General features: G+C 39.0%; 1 protein-coding gene across 3 annotated transcripts in view; it reads left to right on the top strand.

Annotated features, from left to right (window-relative positions):
• Nucleotides 1-5,778: 5,778 nt before the first annotated feature.
• The window catches only part of PLCE1 (phospholipase C epsilon 1), a 139,939-nt gene continuing 126,945 nt past the window's right edge, over nucleotides 5,779-18,772 (top strand). The window contains exon 1 of one of the 3 annotated variants that reach the window (XM_071439119.1): nucleotides 5,779-5,895. The gene's annotated coding sequence lies outside the window, so the exon portion shown is untranslated. Of the gene's footprint in view, nucleotides 5,896-6,336; nucleotides 6,550-18,772 lie in introns of those variants that run through there. The other 2 variants (XM_071439118.1, XM_071439121.1) reach the window with 2 other exon arrangements.

Below are 18,772 nucleotides of genomic sequence, written 5' to 3'. Positions count from 1 at the left end.
TGAGAAACCTAAAACCAGCAGATATCAACACTGTGCTGTCTTCAGAAGTCCTAGAAATTTGTTTTGGATAAATATTTTGTGAAGATGTTTCCATACCAGCCTCATTCACAGACAATTTGGTTCTTTAGCAGCAGTCTTGATGTCACACTCTTCTTGGTAACTTTTCTGCAGATGATTGTAGGTCATTGGTTTAGAATCTGGTGGTGCTGATGTATAGTGTTATTATTTACTTTTTTCCTTTAAGTGTCAATTCTGTTTTTATGACTTCCATGATAACTTTAGATGTACTTTTATTCCTATGTTATCACACTTTGAAGAATTTTTGACTAGGTTGTCTGGGATTTTCAGTATTAAATGCCTCATAACCACATGTATTTATCTTCTTAACCTTAGCATATATATGACTCCAAGTTGTAATTAGTGACTCCATGTTAAACTGCACCAACATGTCTATAAAACACAGCATATGGATATCTTGATGAAAGGAAATTGGGAGATGCTGCTTTTATAAACCTGAAAGCTGCAGAGCAGATGTGGAAGGAATTACTGCAAAGAATCTCAACTGGCATATAAAACAGAAGCTGAAGTTTATTTTGGTTTTATTATAAAAGAAAAAACATTTTACTAAAGCTCTGTTGTATTTAGGTTACATAAAATTGTGTTGTTCAGGACTAGCTGTGAAACTATGTGCACTGATGTGACAATGGAACAAGGCAATTTTTTTCTCCTTTAAATATTTATACTAGAACTTTACAAGTGGATTGTAAAATACGTATTTTTAGAATTTACAGTAAATTTAATAATGTTCCTTTTTGGAGGAGAGACTGTAATAGATATTGCAAAGTTAATATCCTTTTTTTAATTTCATGAGCAAAGAGCAAAATAGTGATTACCCTTACCCTTTTTACAGTCTGATTGTCTGGCTTCTTCTGTGGAAAGTCCTGGTCATAAATGCTCATTTCTGAAGAACTATTAACCACAAGCATTCTCATGCTCTCTTATTTTCAACACCTAATCAATGAGCCAGACTTTGTAGAAAACACTAGATTATTGTTTACTTACCTATTATAGATTTCAGAAAAGCATTGATGTGCTTTCCAGGCAAGTGTTGTAATTTTATGCAAGAAACAACACATTTTATCATTATAAATGTATCAAGGATTTTAATGTGTATTTCAGGAACTTCAAGACTATATGAAGAAAGTAATAAAGCAGGCTTGTCAATACATTTTCAATATGACTGTATAATTTGATGTGGAATGAAAGTGCTAGTTACTTGCCACATTAAAATGACTAATATTTATGTCTATTATTGACTCCCAAATTCTCATAGATTAGTCAATTAATAGCTAATTAATAGCTATATATTTTCTGTCTTCTGGTTTGGGTTTGTTTTTTTTTTAGGGAGAATTAGCAGAAAATTATGGTATAGTATTCAATTTTATAAAAAAATTATTAAGTTTATTCAATTACTGGTATTAATACTTTGACTTCCATTGTCCCTGAAATGTAATATGAAATAAACAAGAGTTATCACTCCAATGTTTTGAGGATCGGTATTTTAATGTAGTCTCTAACTTTAAAAACTATCATAAAATAATGGCATACTAAAAACATAGCTAGTTTATACAATGGGAAGCTGTAAAGGCATAAAAGTCTTTCTTTGATCTACATCAGGACCTACTTCATTGAAATATGAAATTTCTCAGACAAAAACTTGTGTAGCCAAAAAATGATAATGCAGTTGTTCCATATTTACAATTAATTATCCTTAGAAGAAATGTTCTCTCCTAGAGATATTTGAAAAAAAGTTACTGTGAAACCTTTTGTAGCTCTTCCAAAGACTGGCTGGGGGATGACTTTATTGATGATTTGAAAGTCAAACAGTGGATGTCAATTTCAAAGCTCATTGTTTCAGCTTTTTATCTAACTGTTCTTTTTAAAAATCTAGCTACATTTTTCCCCTAATTAAAATGTCCGAAAGTCTTTAAGCAAGTGCAGTAGACTTTCAGAATTGCCTTCATGACTGCTGATGGTTATAATAGTCAGGCAAAAGTGACCTCACATCACATAAAGTAACATTAAGTTTGGAATCTAGTTACAAAGCTTCTGGAACATTTATAGAATATCAGACTTCATAAGCAACCTTCAGTCCAGAGTTAATAATGTAAAAACAATTTCTGAAATTCAAGTAGTTTGTATTATTTATTATGTATTTATTTATTTATCATTTTGAATCAGTATAGAAGTCGTACTGGTTGGGATTATTTATCTAGCAATCACAAATAGCTTCAAAATAGGTCTCTTAGTAAAATAACTGTCTTAAGTGAAAATGCCTTTCTGTAAGAACTGTTTTCACGGGGCAGAGTCCCTTTATGGCTGAAGCAGGGTTGTGCTTTACAGAGAGCTGAGATGCCCTGACAGAGGAGTCGCCACCCTGCCTCTGTGGGCTGCACTTCTGTAGAATGATAATTGGTTTCTTGGAAGCAAGGAATTAATTGCAGATAAAGCCTGTGTGTTTCTTCACAAGAAAACTGCCTATCCATTAGTAAGTCAATGAAAATGTTGCTGTACTGAAACCAGAGTGCAGTTAAGAAAACATTCTCAGTCCTTACTTTCATGCGTTTCTAATTTTCTTTTAGAATTTCTGTTTGCATTTGTGCAAATGTGCGTGCTTTTCTTTAGTCCTAGCTGAAGGGTGAGTTTTGGAGCAAAGCCCAAGGAAAAACCTTTTGGCTATTTTTTTTTAAATTAAAAGCATATTTTAAGTGTTTTATGTAATTTGTTAAATAAATTGTTTGAAAATATTGCTATATAATACCACGATTAAAACAAAATATTCCTTTATACATTATACTGCAGGGTTTAGGCAAGTGATTCATAGTTCAGACTGAGTGCAGAAAAAAGCCAGGTATTCTGGAGTACTGATGCTACCACTGTACTTTTTTTCCTGATGGGAAAATTCCCCAAGTAAACTCACATTGCTTTAGCTTCACCATCTGTATAATGTGAATACTTACCATCTTACAGGAATGTGTGGAATGTAATATTTATGCATCACTTTGAAGTTCATCTCTAAATCAATTCTGTAACCCAAACTCCAAACTGCATGGTTGGTAGAAGACTGTGAGACACACCAATATTTTCTGGAAGTACTGCATTTTTCTCTACCTATAAATACTGTATTTGAGCTGGATGTGTTGTCTTTAGTTTATCATCAGGCCTGATGGAGCAGTAGGGTATAATGTGATGACTAACAGAGAGTTCTCATGAGAACAGGGTGGACACTGATGTACAGTGAGAGAGAAAACTGAAGCGTTCTCAAAGCACTCTCTGCTTGGCTGAGAATGTTAAAAAGAAACCATGACCCGTGAATTAAGTCCAGCAAAAAAATACTTTCTTCATCTGTATAACACTGAGGTTGCCAGGCAGCTCAAAATTCACTTCTGCAAAGCTCAGATGTGGGATCCCCCAGAGAAAGTGGAATTCTGGCTGCCTGCAGAGTTTGCCCACCTTGAGAACAAATTTGAAGGGAGGAAGGTGACTTTCTTTGAGAGGAGTCACTTCCATTTTGTGTACAACCAGGGAGAGATGTCCTGGCTAACAATCCTAACAGCAGCTTTCCAACTTGTACCAAGGGAATGAGCTTCTTCCCAAGCAGGTCTGCTTGCAGCAGCTTTATTACATAGATCTAGCCACCATTATTTCTTCTTAGTCAAATTTTTCTCAACCTGCAATGCTTGGTAGCAGGGATGCAATTTCTGAACTGGTAATTGCATAAATATATTATAGGAAAAGAGCAGTTCTGCAGCTTTTTAACACTCATAATTACTTCTTTCCTACAGTTTCAGAGAAGCAAATGTCCTGGAGAAAATGAGCATCTAATTACTTTGCAGAGAGCACCTGTCACTTTTGTATCTGAAGTGTGCTTTCACAGTGTTCAAAAATCTTACTGTTATTAAATAATTGTCCAGTATCCTGATGAAACAAGAAGTCTTAAATTTACAGGTGAGGAGCTGGATCTCAAGAATAAAATCCTTAATACAAGGAATTGCTCAAGCTTGCTATTGATCCCCAGTGTGCTAAGTTGGCCCATTGATATGTGCCTGAAGACAGATGCCTTTTTGGCAGGTCAAGGATATGGTGATTTCTCCAAATTTTCCATTCAGTAAAATGCAACAACTTCCTTTTCAGTATAGGATATCTTTTATTGTTGGAGTTTTGGAAGTTGGAAAAAAAGTGCAAACACATTGTAAAGGAACAGTTATATATATTTTCCCCTGGAATAATGTGATAGCAACTTTCCTACACTCTTTAAAACAAGTGGAAAAGCAGAGAGAAACTGGAAAAAGCTTCTGTGGAAAGGTTGGTGTTGCCTGTGTGTTTGGAGGATAATTCATTGTCGCTATTGTAGAGCTGAAAACCCATTGCCTGACTTGCTATGAAGCAACTGACATAAGTTGTAGTGTACACTAGAATATTATTAATTAAATGTATTTTGAGCCAATATTCGGGCTCTAAATATATGAAAGTACTGAAAAATACACAGATCACAGAAAACATGAGTTGGAAAAGATTCATAACTCAAATTTCAGTTTCTGCAAAATATTGTCTTACAGCATTTTTTGGATACTATATGCACTGAATGAAATCCAGGCCATGCTGGAGGCAAAGGCAAGGATAAAATTTCAGCAGGACCTGGATTTTATCCAATATATATTATATTTCAGTATAGGATGATCAATATTACAAGTTAATTACCTAAATTAGTTCAGACTGACCATGTGTTATGTCTTTTAAACAATAAATTATTTACATGGTATTCTGCTAAAAAGATCAAGGTGCTCTACTATGGTGGATGTATTTTCTTCTCTAATAACCAGAACCTATAAGCCAGGGAAAGACTCAGAATAGATAATAAATGTAAAGCCAGGAATTAATAATGAACAAATATATAACACACTATACCTGACCTGATTTGTTTAAATATTCCAAATAACAACATAAAACCTGTTTGAAAACATGTAACTTACCAGTGGGTAACTTCACTGGCTTTTTTGATGTATTTGTTGAATAGAGTATTTGCTAACAGACTTTCTCCACTGTTATTATTGTCTACAGGACATCAATACTCTTGTATTATGCTCACAACATAATTGTTGCAATGAGGTGATGTGTGTTTGCTCAGGTAACAAAGTAGAATACGTAGGGTTAGATCTGATTTTCAAGCGGCAATAATCTAAATAGTATCATGTAAGATTATACTATTTAGAGTTCCTTGCTTTGAAAGAGAGTGAAATAAACCAACTGGAAGTTTTACGGCCCCACACTGGGACACATCCCCAGATACCTTTGTTATGAGAATCGGTGCCCTTCACAAAAAAAGTCCTAAACAAACCCGTGTTAGCTTATAGCCAATTCTCGCCAGTTTAAAAACTGAGAATGGTTTCTTTAAACTAGAACTTTACGAGACTCTTTTCTTTCCTGTACTTTCGTAAAGAAAATAATCGCAGGCAGAGTGCACTGCTGCCTTCACCAAACCGCGTTGTCCCGCAGCGACGATGAAGCCCCGCCGCGTTCCGCTGCCCTCCGCAGGCTCCGCTGGCCGCGGAGATGCTGCGGGGCGAGGCGGCGGGCAGGCTGCGCTCCCCGAGCCGCTCCGGAGCGCGGCCGCGCTTCCCGCGCTCCCCGAGCCGCTCCGGGCAGGGGGCGCGGGCCCACATTCCGATGCGCTGAGGCAGCCGCGGCCCGGCCCGCCCCCGCCCCGGCCCCCGCTCGCAGGGTGCGCACGGCGATGGCGCTGGACCGGCTCCAGCCGCGCGGGACGGCGCCGCTGCTCCGCGGTGCGGAGGCGCGGCGCTGGGGCGCTTGGCCGACGGCGCCCGTTCGCGGGAGGTAGGAGGAAACTCTTCCGCGGGCGGCTCCAGTTGGCAGCTCCGAGCGGCGGGACGGGACCCGGGGCGCGCTCTCTGGCTCCGGGAGTCCCCTCAGCGGGAGCCGCCCGGTCCTTCAGGAGCGGCCGCGCGCACGCGGGGCCAGGGCCAGCGGTTCCCGCTGCCGCACTTGCGGGGGGCTCCACAGTGCCTGCCAAGAGCGCGGGGCTGCCCCGGGCAGGACAAGGAGGAGCTGCCGCATCCCATCTGCCTCGCGTGCAGGGGATGATCCTAGCGACCGTCCCAAGGGCAGCCATCCTGTGGGAGAAAGCCGCTCTCCACCACCGAGGAGGGGCGGTCCCGGGGCAACCCTCCCGGGCGGCCCCGCGCCCTCAGTCCGCGGCTGACTGAGCCGGCGGCCCTGCCCCGCAGCCCCTCCCCAGCTCTCCCTGTCCCTCCCGGGCCCGGCGGGGCGGTGCGCGCCCGCAGCCCCCGCCCCCGAGCCGCCGGGGAAGGCGCCTCGCTCGCTCCGCTGCCCCGGGCAGCGGCGGCCGTGGAGCCCTGGCGAGGCGGGGGCGGCCCCGTCCTGCAGAGCGCTCCACCGCCGCGGCCCCGCCGCCGCTGGAGTCACCGCCGAACCGAGGAGGAGGACGAGATACCGGGGGGACGCTGAAAGGTGCGTCCCCTGCACACCCCCGCCCGCTCTCACGGGCTCTTTCCCTGACTCCTGAGCGTGGTTGGCCCTCCTCGGGGGCGCTCTGCGGCCCCCACGGCTCTCGTGGCCCCGGGGGGTTGCCGAGGGCTGCCCGGCCGCTGCGGCCGTGCCCTCGGGGGGCACGGGGGCTCCGCTTTCGGCCATGTTCCGCAGCCCCCGCGCCCTCCCCGCCCGACCTTCGGCTTACGGCTTCTCCCTCTTCCTCTGGCAGGGTTCAAGGAAACCCCAAATGCAAATGAAAATTGGGGTGGGCTACCCTTATCCCACATGCTAGAAATTGTTCTCAGTTAATCTCTCGCTTTCTCTCTTCCACTGTACAATGAGTTGTAAGTTTTACGTTAAAGTCTGGCAAAATGTAGTCCCAGATTGGTGCAGTGCATCGGAGATGTGGCGTTGGAAGGAGCCTGTGGCTGTAAGGGACAATGGGTGCTGTCTCTCTCCCCCTCAGTGGGTCTCTGCTCTTTGGGGGTGCTGCAGGCCCTGACACCCAGCGTGAAGGGGCAGTGCATTCCTCCCAGCTCCAGACTTCTCTTTGCCCCACTTGCTGAAGTGTTGTTGAGTTAGAAAGACTCAAAGTCTGCAAACACTTACTGAAGTAGTTTCGCTGAAGTGTTTGTAGGATCAGGACCAAAGTGTCTAGGTGTGATGCTTATCTGTTCTGCTGCACCCTCTTGGGATGCCACCAGCACAGGTGATAAAGGGAAGAGCCTATACAGGTGACTGTGAGCTGGGCTTCTTCTGATAAAGGAAATGAAAGAGCTGGATTAAGAGTGGTAGAGAAATGCCTGAAGGATCAGCTGTACTTCAAGGAACAGTAAAATGTTTTGTTTCATAGTGAGGCATTTGTGTAAGAAGCAGAATTGGCCTTCTTGTTGCATTTATTATGCTAAAAGTTTGATTAAAAGTTTTCCAAATATTTCCATCCTCTACATTTGTATGACAAAAGTTTGTAAATATTTCCATCATTTACATTTATATATTTGAAAGAAGATCAGAGAACCTGTCAATTATGAAACAGCCTCTTAGTAATCATTGCAGAGCAGTGACTATTATGTAGTTTAAGAAGTCATGTTTTTCCAGCTATATATAATCATCTTTGATCTGTGCTATCGCATCCCTTAAAAAATCAATGGCAAACAACCAATGTCTGTGATCATTACAAAAGCACCGCAACAAATATGTGAGGAGTGAAACATACAAGGTGAAACGTGAGACAGACACCGGTTTGTGTAGTAGGAAGTGCTCAAGAGAAATTCACAAGACAATAATGGACATGTATGCCCATCTGCACAAATTTGCAGGGGATTTCTAAAAGTCTTGCTTTCTTAGTGATCTAAATAGAATTCATTCTTGCCAAATTGAGGTAGTAATCTCAGATGCTGTAATGAGTTCATTTCTGTTTTCATACATGGTAAAAAGTTTGTTATTTAGACTTTGTGACTGTAGACGAGGCAGTGCAGTTCCTGTCCTCTCAGTTAACATTAATTTAATGGGATGCATTTTTTGCGATAAAAGTGTGATGTTCAAACCAGGGTTCCAAGACATTAAAAAGGAAAAGAAATACCACAAGGCAAAACTTTCAGATCAAGAAATATGGAAGCCCTACTGCAGAATAACGAATTTCTCAAAACTATGTTAAACACAGAGCAAGTTCATGGAGATGATAAGGTAATTTGAGATTTGGGAGATTTGTAATATGAGAAAGAGAAATTCTCTGTATTTAGGTTATCCAAAAGAATGTAATGAAACAATTTGAGCACTACTTGTAAGTATCCATAGAAGTATTTCTTTTTTCAAAGGGCTGTTTTATTTAAGAGAAACATGGATGTTGAGATCCTCTAGTGACTAGAACCTGCATGGAAATCCAATATAGGACAAGGCACATATTGAAAAGTGACAGCTGTGACTGTTCATGAAAGATTGTAGATTTATAACCACTGGAAACATTCTGCTTAAGTTAGCAGCTCTTCCTTCTTTTTTGGAGAAGAGCAGCTATAATTTACCAATAGTTCTGGATTTGAAATGAGAATTAGTTAGAGAAAAACTTCAGTTATTAAGGAGGCAAAAAGTAATTAATCTATTATTTCATTAGAGGGCCATGATTTGCATAGGGATTTTTAAATTAAAAATTAAACTAAGGGTTTTTTTAAGTGATCATCTTAATTTATGTGCGTATTTACAAAAGCATTTCTTTAGGAGTGTATTCTTATAAAACACTGATAACCACACTTCAGAACTTGGGTTGTGATTTTGTTTCTTGTTTCTACAGCACTTAGTACAAAACAGATTTTGGGTCATGTCTGACTCTTAAATTTTATAAATGACAATGATACGTGTTATTAGCAATAATTCACATCTCTTTTTTTGTTTGTTTTATATACTTCTTGAAAATACCAGTAACTGAAAGGTTGGAACAAATCATGGAGTTCCCGGGTGGACAGACTTACTCTCATGCCTGTTCACAATGCAGCCATTGATGGTTTCAGTGAGCAATGGCTATGATTTGATTGTGCAGACAGCAGGTTAATAGCTCTCTGTACCTTTAATATGCAGTCTGATTCATTTGTAAGTAACACTTTTCATCATGTCTCTGTTTTAAAAAGCTGTTAGCATGCTAGCATTAAATCCATGTTTTCCTTAATTTTGTCCCTTCCTGAGCTTTCTTAATCGTTTAGAAGAGAGGTGTTGCTCATGTACTTGAGGACCTACATGACTGAGTACATGTTATGTGAGAGCAGTCCAGCTTACTCTGCATGCTGCTTTATTTGTCTTGGCAAACCTATATATATATATATATCTGCTTATGGGTAGGGTTTTCCATTGTCATGATACTGCCAGATATTGGTCATATTTCACTCCTTGGTGGTTGTATTTCACTCCTTGATTTTTTTGAGCAAAACATCTATCTGCTGAAATAAGGCTTGTTTTTTTTGAGCAAAACATCTATCTGCTGAAATAAGGCTTGTGTTTAAGAGCAGAGGATAAAGTGCTGACAGACCTTTTATGAATTTCCTATATTGGGAGTTCTCTAATATTTTTATTCTGTTTCAAGGCACAGAATTTTGGGTTTTACTTGAAACAAAGTTAATTTGTAAGTATGTCAATGTGCGATCAGAGTCCTCTGGTTTCTCATACTCTGTCATGCTGACATCTCTGTCCAAGACATAATTAATGTCACTGATTTTAAACTAGGCCATCCACAATACTTTCTTCTTAACTGCCCAGTCATTCATAAATAATCCAACATGTTCAAGCAAGAGCTCAATGTGGCAGCACTTACTGAAACCTGGTAACAAGAGCTGAGAGGAACGAGCTCAGCTCCCCACCAGAATTATCCTTCTTCCAGAGCCCGCTACATTGCTCCAATTTATCAAGTGTCAGTGTAATACCAGCTCTTTCAGTCAATGATTTAGAGCAGCAGGGACACAAACCTTGTGGAGTATGTGACATGCCCCACGGAGCTGCCTCCTGCATTCTTTACATCCAAAACCTGTGTGTACTTGGCTTAGCAATGGTGATAGAGACAGTGCAGGCTTGAGTCCTTTAGGAGGAGGTATCGTGGGCCAGTATAGGTACTTGACATTTTACAGTAGTCTGAGGCATATCATTAGGTTTTAAATAGGCTGTCCACTGTGGGATACTTTTTATTCTACATTGCTATCAGTAAGTAATATTTAATAACTTGTTACAACATTTTCAGTGATGCCTCCTCATTTAAAAAAAATGAGTATACTATTGTATTTGTCAGTTGTAACATTTCATAAGTAATTTAAAAATTAAATGCTCAGGCATTTTTAGTATTCTTTATGTTATTTATTTCAATGTTTTAAATGAGACACAAAAAAGTAGAAACACTGAGAGCAAAGTTGAAGCTACCATTTGAAAATATTTTTGGGGTAATGGTTTTATTCTGTTAGCATGCACAAGTGCTGCATAACTTGCATCTAATAATAGTGTGTTTTCTTAAACAGATGACTCTCCAGTTGCGTTGACCTTGCCTTGTGTAGTAGGACCTTGCTGTCTGCTGTTTCAGACAATGCTCTGATGTGAGATCTCTCCTCCCACAGTATTTTTCTCTGTCTGTGCTACAGCATACAGCAAGAATGCTGCTGCAGTGATCTTTGGTATTTGAGGTTTTTGTTACACTGCATCTTCCTTCAAACATTTTCATAATGCATTCCTTTACTCCAAGTACAAAACTCTGTTGCTTGGATTAGGTTAATTTCTTTCTGTAGTGGTACAAATACCTTTCAGCAGTGTTTTGGGGAAAACCAACTTGGTTTCCCTTTGGAATTTAGCAAGATAAAAAGGGATCATACCAGATCAGCTACTGCTCTGTGCATTACAGGCAGTTCACATCAAAGAACAACCTGTAGATTTCTTCTTGAGGAACTTTCTTGATGTGAATGCCTCCTTTTTAATTTCTTTAAAGTTTTGGATTTTTAGCTATGTACCAAATTGCAAGGGAAAAAGAAAACACAGTGTTGTAATATCCGGACTGGTTTGCATTTTGAAGATGGTATTCTGCTTCTGTTCTAATTCTAGGTAATTTTCATACTCTGACATTTTTCAAAGATGTATTTTCAACCAGTTAGCTATTGTTCAATGTGGACAAGTATGTTAAAATGCATTTATATGAGATTGTTGCCCATTGGTGGGCAATTTCTAATAATTGGATAGTATTTTCCTAACTTTTTCTAGAGTCACACTTCCGGTGACTTTCAAGTGTGTCAGATGTTCTGTGAGTACATGCATTGTTTCTACTGAAAGCAGTGGGAAAATGACCTCATTGTAGGTATTTCTTGTGAAAGCTTTGAGTTTCTGATCACTCGGTGTGCACCCATTTTAGTTCAGCACACGTAGGGAAGCAGTGAACATAGAGGAGTATCTCTGTAAGGCTGGAAGCCCCTGGATATCTGACTGCAGGAGGGGCTGGCAAACAGGCTGAGTCCCTGCTTGGGTGTAGAGTTCATATTCACTCCTTAGCTGTGCCACAGCCCATGGTTTTGGAACATATTCAGTGGCGATGGTGTCAAAGAAGACCAGGCAGATAATGCTTCTTGAAGTCTTTTGTGTTATGGTACTTCTTCATTTTTTACGTAAAGAATATTTCTTACTATGGCTCCTTTAGAGCCCTTGAAGATTTTCAGTGTAGCATGAATAGTCTATTGTTTGCATTTTTACGTCCAAAAATATACAAAAAGGGAAAAATCTTGCATAATTACCTTTGTATTGTTATGATTGTACCTTTTTTGTTTATTTGTGTTTTTTTAATAATCAATTTATGGAATAGACAATGAAAATAGAAACAGTGAAATCAAACAGTTGGACACCTGCTGGAATTACTTTTGTCTTAAGAGCCACTCAGAATGTTGCTGTCATTATTTGAATATACATGTCTTCTCATTCTGTGCTTTTATTCAGAAAAGTATAAGCAAGAAGTTCAACTTCAGCGGTGGTGTTCACTCAGTAGACTTAGAATTGAAATAGGAAGAAATAACAACATAAAATAGATGGTTTCATATGTGTGTCATTTAAAAAAACCTCCTTGACAATACCACTTAGAGGCATTCCTTATATCATTAGCCTGGGTAATTTAAGTATTTTAGTACAATTATAGGGTTTTTTTATTCTGGTTTTTTTTTGTTGGATGGATTTAGAAAGTAGCTATCAGTATTCCATCATCTTGTGAAATTATATTAGCTTAGGCCAAGTCCATATAGCATTGGGTGCTGTTGTTTTCATTGTGGTACTTGCTATGCTTTTGTCCCTCTAGTTAAAGCAGATTTCAGAGACTATAGGACTGCAATACATGGTTAAACTAAATTGCAGTACGAAACAGAGTTCTTTATTAATTCTTTAATTTGTCTTTAGATGTGTCAGGTTGAAGAAGGTGGTTTTTTTACCCAAGCCAAACTAGCCTTCCTGCTACTTAAGCAGAAAACATTTGTAGATAAAAGTCTAAAGTTGACTATTTCTCATTTCCCATTCTTACCTAACTTTTCTAAAAAAGAATAAAAGTTAAATGTATAGGTAGTACCCTGGTATAGGAAGGCTGTGATCATTAAAAATCAAGCTTTAGCAGCCAGTTTCATTGTGGAGAAAGAGTATAATATAAATACTGTTTGTTCTTGTTTGTGTTAAGCAGATATTGTCAATTACCAATCTATTTGTGCAGATTTAATTTGTTTATATATAGTTATGGGAACATTTTGGATTTGCAATAAAGAAAGAATATTCTTGTAAAATGTTAGTTCAGGCCCATGACTAAGAAGGCATTTGTGAGTCTCTTAAATTATTCAATCCCTTTTTTTCGTTCTTAGAGGTCAGCTGAAATTTTTTCTTGTCCCAGCAAATTCTGAGCTATGGCAAATGTTTTTTGCTGGATCCCTGTGTCACTCACTATGAACACTTTTTGGAAGAATGTTTTGCTTGCTCTGATTATGTTCATGCAGCAAATTCTGTAACTCTGTCTTAAAACTTCTTATTTCTTTGTAGTAGGAGACATAAGGACTTCAGGGATCAGGAAAAAAAGAGTCTTGTTTAAAATTTTGTAGTTTTATTTGTATAAAGCAATTTGATACCTTGAAAGTCAGTGAAATTTTGGATTGTAAATGGTCCTTCTGGTTTACCAGGATAAGGAAATACTAAAATTTTAGATTAACTTTGGGGGCATTAGAAAAATAATGGGGTATTTTATGATATTAGTAAATGGATAATATCTACAATTGAGATGTATCTTCACTGTTTTGTCTCATCATTCTGATCCATTCTATGGACATACCAACAAACTGATTTTATTATGAAAAATGTGTTGTCAGCACTGTTTAGAGCATCAAATTCCAAAATCTCCTTTTCCTTCCATGGAATCTTCCTTTTTGTCTTAGAATTATTAAACCATTATTGTTCCCATTTGCATTTTGTTTTTATAAAGTTCTGTTTTTAAGGTTCAGATTATGAATAATTATATTACCTTTACAACTAGTAATTATATAATAGTTCAACTAGGGCTTCTGGAAAAACAGTACCTCTGAGTACATGACTGTAAGAATTGGCAATACCGGGAATCCCCTTCAGAAATTAATTCTTTATACTTTGTGAACTGTGATTCTAGATTTGCAAGCCAGGTTCAGTAGTGGTGTGTAGAAATAACCAGTTCCCTAGACAGCAGGCTATAAAACAGGTCAGTGTTAAAATATGCAGTAACATCTTTCAAATGTCTGTTTAGTATTAGACTACTATGCCTGCCTGAATTCTCTTTCAGGATTCAGATCATAGCATTTGTTTGGAGTTTTGTTACCTGATAGGTGTAGGAATGTTAGAGATTCACAGACAGTAATGGGTTTTCTGGAGATCTTCACTTCCACCCTCCCAGAAGAGGCAAGTTTGTGTATTCTCTAAAAATTTGTGAATATCATTCTACTTTGCCCAAAGCTTAACTTGATCTTCGTGTCATCCCCTCGTTTTGTTCCACATACTCTTTATTCTGTTATGCAAGTCGATAATGAAAATGTTTATCCTTAACAGTCAGTTATCTTCTTGGCTAGGTACAGATATCTGGTTTTGAGGCTAAAATTTCTGGTTTTAGCCTCAAAAAATACTGTACCACAGTTACAACAGTACAGCATAGTGTTATCCTTTATAACAGCTTCAGTGCACCCTTGAACTTCATTTCAACTGTGGTGCTTTACAGAAAGCTGCATAGAATTGACTTAGGAGTTAGTGGGAGAGCTGTAAAAATATTTGAGGAAGGTGTGTGCACAGATTTAAAGCAAAGAAAATTGTTTGGTGTGACAGCATTGGAGCTCTGAGGTTGCTGTTGAGAAGAATGGAAAGCCCTGGACAAAAGAAAAAAAAACAACCTTCAATTTCTTGTTCTTGCTTGCATTTGCATTTAGCAAAACTCTTCCATACATTTCTGTACATTTGAGTCAAAGAAATCAGTGGATAATTAAAAAAAAAAAGCCTTTGTGTCTTGGTTTTCCCGCCTTAGCCATTTTGCTTACAATAAAGCTCTATTCTGTGAGCAACCATATGCATCCCAATAAAGGTTTTAAAGTTTGAATTGAGACAGAGACTGTCTCAGCTTTTGGCCAGCAAATGCAAAGAAAGTTGGCCATGTTCCCTCTATTTGCCAGAAAAGCATGAAAGCTGGGGCCCCTCCTCTGTCAGAGAGAAAGGGAAGCTCTGACCTTTCTGCATACAGATTTTTGGAAGTATTGGTCCTTGACATATTATTGGTATGACTTGTCTGTCTCTTTCTTGCTTGATGTGAGCCAAAGCCCCCGAGAAAAGATCTCTTATCTACAATGAACTTGTATATATTAACCTGGGCTTTTTTCTCTGATCATCAGTTTGGTGGTACTTTTTTCTCTTCTAGTTGCAGTCCTAAATATCAACAATTAATTCCATGTCTACAGAATTACAGGTTTTTTGCATGTGGCTTGTCTCTCATGCTACTAAATCTAAAGACCTAACTGCTTACTTTTCAATATTTGATGTACATATGAGTATGTAATTAAAAAAGCATAGACATTGTACTATTTATTGCATGTTTCTGTGTAGGCATTTCTAGTACTTGATTTTCTTGTATTCAGGGCTTTGCAACTTTCAGTATTCCGATAATCTGACAATCCCTTGAATGATGTATGACTATATGAAATAAGAATCTTAAGTTATGAAGGAGATTATCCATAAAATTTAGACTATTTTTAATGTGTTCTGTTATGGTTCAAAAATAAATAATTATTGTAATATCTCTTGCACATTTTTTTTACCATAACTGGATCTAAGATTATGTATATGTTGCTGTGTAACTTTTTTCTGGTGAGTGAATCATGGAAACTAAGGAAGTACTTTGGTTTTTATGGTTATTATAAGCAGTAATTATGCACACCTGGATTATGTACAGCTATTATTAAGTTATATAAACAATGTACACCCAAACTGCTTGTTTTTTCTCTATAATTACGAAATTTATGTAGTGGGTACAATTTTTGTTTTTTAGAGCAGTAACTTGTAAGAATAGAAGTGCTGAAATGCATGCATTGTATTTTCAAAAATATGTTTAAACGTGGTAGTACTACTACCCTTATTACTTCCATAGCTGTTTCTGCTTTTATAAAAGCATTAGAACACTTAAATAAAACCAACCAGCATTAATGAACAAGTAATACACCAGAAAACTATACAGAATCCTTGAATACTTCAGTGTGAGTAGTGTGCTGTCTGTTTCTAATTAAATTTGTTCTTAGATTACTCTCATGAAGTGTTCGAAGTTTGTCAAATACTTTGTGAGGTCTAAGGTAGATTTTGTGTTTGAAGGTAGAGCTTGCCTTTCCTGAACTAAATTCAATTCTACTGATTTTTCTTTTTTCTCAAAGGTAGGTAAAAAGGGAAAACAGATAGTTTTGGAAATCAGTAAGAAGGTGTCTGGAATACAGTGGGTCTGAGTGTGACCCAGTCCCCACTAAATTATCAGGACCAGATCTATAAGGAGGTACTTACAAGATTGCAAGATAAACTCGTAATAAAATAAGAGGACTACTGATAAAAAATTAAAGACTCGAGAAAAAAGTTGGTCTAGTACCTGAAGGGAAAGATGGAAATGAAAATGATTTGCAGGAGCAGCTAACTGTTTTGAGGTGTGGCAGTAGCATGCCTAAGAACACAGATGAACAATATTTAATTTGAAATCTCAAAGGACGGGTTAGTCTGCATTCATTTACGTGTGCTGGTTTTATATGCTCTTTCTTCACAGGTCATCTGCGGTTATCCATGAACTTTATTCTAGGTGTACAGGTACTGTATCTTTATACCTCATCTCCACATTTCTCACACAACCTCATGAGAAATTGACTTTTCCTTGTTGGCTTTCTATTGACTAGGAAGTACCAGAGAGGAAAGCAATACCATCCACATTAGAAACTGTTACTATTTAAACAAAGATCTCCGTACAGTATGCAAGATATTGATTGGAAAAGGGAGAGCTACAGTCTGCCTGTTGCACTTGTGAGTGCTGGAACAGGTGGTACCCTCACTGAGCTACCACGTGTAAACACTTCCTGTTCATATCATCAATGAACTTGACCACTTGTGGCATGTCACTGAGGGGCATCACCTTGCAGACTGTCTTGAAGCAGATTTTTGTTTTGCACCGTTTTGAAACATTACAAGGTTTTTGTTGCAAGCAGAGCACTGTTGCCAGCATCAGCCCTTGTTTTGCTCAGAGCTGTGTAGACTGCACAGACCATTATTTTTCCTTGCTGCTTTGCCTCCCTTCAGGGATCTTTTTTTGTGCCAGTTATTACTTCATAACACACTCAGCCGCCTGCTGGGGTCAGAGCTGGTTTGAATGGTCTGTCCTGCAGGTGAGCCTCCTCCTGCACTGGTCTGCAGGGTTTTCCCCTCAGCAGGATGAAGTCACTGTTGTCATCTTGCCCAAGAGAAGTCTGATTACAAGGCCTTGGACTGCTTCTTATCTTTCAGTTTGCTGCTTCAGTACTGGCCTGATAGTGTTTGATTCAGCATTTCAGAGTAACCTCCTCATCCCTGTTCTTGGCAACATTGAAAAATCCGTATTCATACTGCTGCTCGAGTGTTACTTGGTAATTCATTTCCCTGAACTTCTTTTTATCATTTGTGGTTGTGCCTGATGGTGAGACCAGTGACCTCTTGTGCTGGGGGGTTGCAGGAGGGGTCAGTGGGAGGACAAGCCCAGGGCTGAGACTCTGCTGTGGTCCACCTGGGTCAAGAAAGGCACCAGTGGGTGAGCTGGGCCTGCTGTGGGGGGCTGCAGGTGGGGCTGCTGATGGCGTTTGAGGACTTGGTGTTCTCAGAGCCCTGACAGTGCCTCTGATAAATACCCACATTGATCCTGGGTTAACACCATGGAATGCCGTGCTGCTTGTAGCATTCATTTGTTGTTATCGTGCCCAAGAACGGTACAGAAAACAGAGTGGTTTGATCTTAAGCTGTTACAGCAGAAATAACCTTGAGTGTTTCAGCATGCGTCGGCTGGCTCGTTATCTTTCACGGTCCTTTTGTGGTTGTGTTCTTTGGCTTGTTTAATTGTGGCACCAACTGCTTCCTCTGTGGTGCTATCCCTTCTCTGCTCAAGTTTAGAGCATTGATCAGGGATATGTGCACCTCTCCTCCCTTCCAAGACATTTCTGACCTAAATACAAGGAGTAGACTTGTATTGAGTTAATGTGTTAGCAGCAGGGCTGCACAATCAAATGGATGCAAACAAATCTTTCTGCTTGACTGAGAAAGTATATATGTAACACCAATTTTTATGTAATACGTTATTACAGAGGCATATTAATATAAGAATGTATCCTAGGGTAAAAGAACCAAAATGATTTCCTAGGAACATTTTCAGATTTTAATGAAACAGTTTTGTTTGGATACTTGCAGACTCTCTGGCACGTATTGCCAGTTAAGTCAAAATAGAAAAAAAGGTGTTCTGGAGAAGGAAGTGTCATTTTCCAAATTATGACTGCAGTTTTTAGCCTAGTTTCTTATGGAAATGACTTTGTAAAGGCACACTGTGTGTCTGTACACATTTTCTTCCAACTTTTAACTTGGCCTGTAGCAACTGGGTTTATTACAAAGTGCAAGTCTCGAAAATGCTAGACTCAATAAATTTCATGCAGATGTTACTCAGATATAGAAGAGAAGTTCTGTAAATCATTTTGGCTGTGAAGAAGTTGCACATTAGTTGAGGGTCTGTAGAGGAGAAAGACCTTAGTAATAATAATACCTTAGCTCCAAGAAAAGCTTTTGTTGGAAGTGGTGTCGCAGTTATTTTAAATTCATTTCTTCTAGGAGTAACTAAGTTATATAATGCTTGATTATTGTGCATTCTCTTGTTTTAGACTGTACTTTTAGCTACACTACATGAACCTTAAATATCCTCTGAGATGCTTGTCCATTAGTTTTACAAACAACTTCATTGGGTTAAAATTCCATCTATTCAGCTGAAAGTACAAGAACTTTTAAGAAATGTAAGAAGCTTTGAGCAAGTAATTGTTTGTGTTAGATAACACAGAATTAGCTTTTGCCACATATTCTTAACCTAATTAACTATAGTGTGTGGACTGAAGTAGACTAAAGTCTGGCAAAAAGTCCCATCTCATCAAGGGAGCAGATTTTAATGTTTAGAATTCTATATTCTTACTAT

This window comes from Agelaius tricolor, unplaced genomic scaffold (genome assembly GCF_023055355.1).
Source record: "Agelaius tricolor isolate 1412-34295 unplaced genomic scaffold, bAgeTri1.0.p SCAF_13, whole genome shotgun sequence".
Taxonomy (NCBI): Eukaryota; Metazoa; Chordata; class Aves; order Passeriformes; family Icteridae; genus Agelaius; species Agelaius tricolor.
The sequence above is the reverse complement of the archived record's forward strand: the minus strand, read 5'-3'. Positions and strand labels throughout refer to the sequence as shown.